Source organism: Bombina bombina, chromosome 2 (genome assembly GCF_027579735.1).
Source record: "Bombina bombina isolate aBomBom1 chromosome 2, aBomBom1.pri, whole genome shotgun sequence".
Taxonomy (NCBI): domain Eukaryota; kingdom Metazoa; phylum Chordata; class Amphibia; order Anura; family Bombinatoridae; genus Bombina; species Bombina bombina.
The window spans coordinates 125,804,166-125,807,151 of record NC_069500.1 but is presented as its reverse complement, the minus strand read 5'-3'; positions in this window follow the sequence as shown (position 1 = coordinate 125,807,151).

The window sequence follows — 2,986 nt, the reverse complement described above, 5'->3', positions numbered from 1 at the left end:
TTAATTATGGTCTTCCTTTTATTAGAGGAGGTAATATAGCTCCCACATTCCACATGGTTATTTTTAAGTTTGTCATCCTTTTATATTTTTATAAAACATTAGCCTGGTAAAGTGCCTTTTCTTATTATAAAAGAGAGGAAGGGGAGAGGGTGAGGAAGGGGACAGAGGAAAAAAAACTTTAAAAAGTAAAGGGACAGTCTACTTCATAATTTGTATTGTTTAAAAAGATAGATAATCCCTTTATTACCCATTCCCCAATTTTGCATAACCAACACTGTTCTATTAATATGCTTTTTACCTCTGTGATTACTTTGTATCTAAGCCTCTGCAGACTGCCCCCTTTTCTTTCCAATGGTATGGAGAGTCCACAATTCCATTCATTACTGTTGAGAATTAAACACCTGGCCACCAGGAGGAGGCAAAGATACCCCAGCCAAAGCTTAAGTATCCCTCCCACTTCCCATACTCCCCCAGTCATTCTTTGCCGCTGTAACTTGGAGGAAGGTGAAGATGGTGCTCTGAAGAAATTTGGATTAATTTGGGTTGCTTCCCTTCAAGATAGGACTGTCGTTAATGCTGTGTCCATGTAAACCTCTTACTAAGACTATTGGTAGCTGGTAGCTGCTCGATGTCGCAGGGATTTTCTCTGTTCTCTTTCCATCAATCTGTGCTAACACCCCAACCTTGCAACCAGTGTTAGCTTACACTGCTTTCCTTTCTACTTCAGGTCCCTGTCAGAGGCTCCAAAGATAAGTGTATTTTCCTAAAATACAAAATGGACTAAGAGGACACTATAAGGAGTTGAATCTCCTAAATACCTCCTAAGAGCCTGTGACTATACATATATCCCTTATTTTAGGGGATCTTTATTCATATGGGCAGTTTATAATGGTGGGCACTGATCAACAGTTTGCTGACAGATCCGTTTTCAGGATCATATCAGCAATGTGGGATTGAGGCTGTTTGGACTATAGCACTGTTTTTGGTGTATTAACTAACAAGGGGTTAATGCTTATGTTCTTTATTGGGTGATTTAACTTTTAGGCAGGGAAGGAATGGGGCCACTGACTTTATTTTTACTGCGCTTTGCACTTTAGATAGACAGTGCAGGAATGGGGCCACTTCAGTTTTTCACGCTCTTTTCTTCAGCGCTACGGAACTCCTCTCAGGAAGCCATGTGACTTGCCGTGTGCATCATTTTCCCTCCATTTCTCCTATTATCAACTACGGAGGAAGCGTGCAGCATGGTAGTCGGATTCGATTCTGCTCTGGATAGATATCTGTCACTGCTGGGGTGTATATTCTGTAGGCCCCTTTATTTGAAATAATTTTACTTTACATTTATCATTAAATCATTCCATTTCTTTCTGTGGGGATCCTTTCCTCAGTATAGAAGATAGAGTGGATTTGGACAAAAATTTTCTTTCTTTACCATTGGGGACAAGTGTTAGTATTGTGAGGAGGCCCACGTTATACCCTCTGCACAGTTATGTTTCTCATGTTTATTTTCCATGTTGCAGTCAAAGTCCAAAAAATCTAAATATTTGTCTGCTATTTCTAAGAAGTTTAACCCCTCAGAGCCCACTACCTTTCAGGACTCTGTTGCCCTTGACATGCCTCAACTTTCTCCTCAGTCCCTATCCCTAGTAGTTGCACTGGCAGCTCCCTGCGGCTCAGCTCAGTCTCTTTCTGGGAGAATATTTTTACCAGGAGACTTTGCAGCACAGCTTCAATCTGCTTTTTCTGCTGCGCTGAGTTCCTTACCTATTGCAGGTAAAAGGAAGAGAAAGGTTAAACATGTTTCCTCTTCTAATGCTAAAGCTGCATTGGTCAGTTTATCACAAATCTCTGAGGATGACCATACTTCAGTAGCCTTTGAGGGTAAGATATCTGATTCTGACTCTGCTGTTGACAGTGCAGTGGAGTCTGAGGATGTTCATTTCCGATTAAAACTCAAACACCTTAGTTTGTTACTCAAGTAGGTGTTATCTACCTTGGATGTCCTGGATCTGAGGCTCCTAAAATTCCAAAACTGGACAGAGTTTGATGTTCGGCTCGCATGTCAGACAAAATCTCTAAGGAATGAGAGAAACCGGGGATTTCGTTCTTCCCGTCCCCTAATTTTAAAAGGATGTTTCCAGTTTCTGACTCTTACCTAGAGTTATGGAGTAGAATTCCAAAGATGGATGGTGCTATCTCCACCCTGGCTAAAAAAACTACTATTCCTTTGGAGGATAGCACCTCCTTTAGAGACCCCATGGATAGAAAATTGGAGGGGTATCTACTGAGGACATTTCATCAGCTTGGTCTTCTCTGGCAATCAGCTGCAAGTATTGTGGCGGTCTTTGGAACCGCAACTTACTGGTGTGACTCCTTATCAGAATTGATTTTGGAGGAGACTCCGTTGGAGGAGATTCAAGATCGGATTAAAACTTTGAAGATAGCCAATTCCTTCATTTGTGATGCTAATATGCAGGTCGTTCGTTTCCTTACCTTTTAAGGGGAAGTCATTATTCGGACCAGGTTCCATCATTTCCACGATGACTGGAGGAAAGGGCATCTTCCTTCCTCAGGATAAGAAGGCTATATCCAAGGGTCGTCGGTTTGGTAATTTTCATTCCTTTCGTAATACCAACAGAAATCCTTAACCTACGATCAGCCCAAGAGTTCTGGGAAGCCTAGTCAGCCTTGGAACAAGAACAAACAGTCCAAAAAGCCCTCCTCTGATAATAAGTCAGCATGAAATGGCAGCCCCCGATCCAGACCAGATCACGTAGGGGGCACACTATCCTTCTTTCAGGATGCTTGGATTTGCGAAGTTCCAGACCCTTGGCGGGTGGACATTGTATCCCAGGGGTACAGAATAGGGTTCAAGTCTTGCCCTTCAAGAGGCAGATTCCTTCTGTCAAGACTTTCTTTAAACCCTGTGAAGAGAGAGGCATTCTTAAGTTGTGTTATGAATTTTTCTTCCCTGGGAGTGATCGTC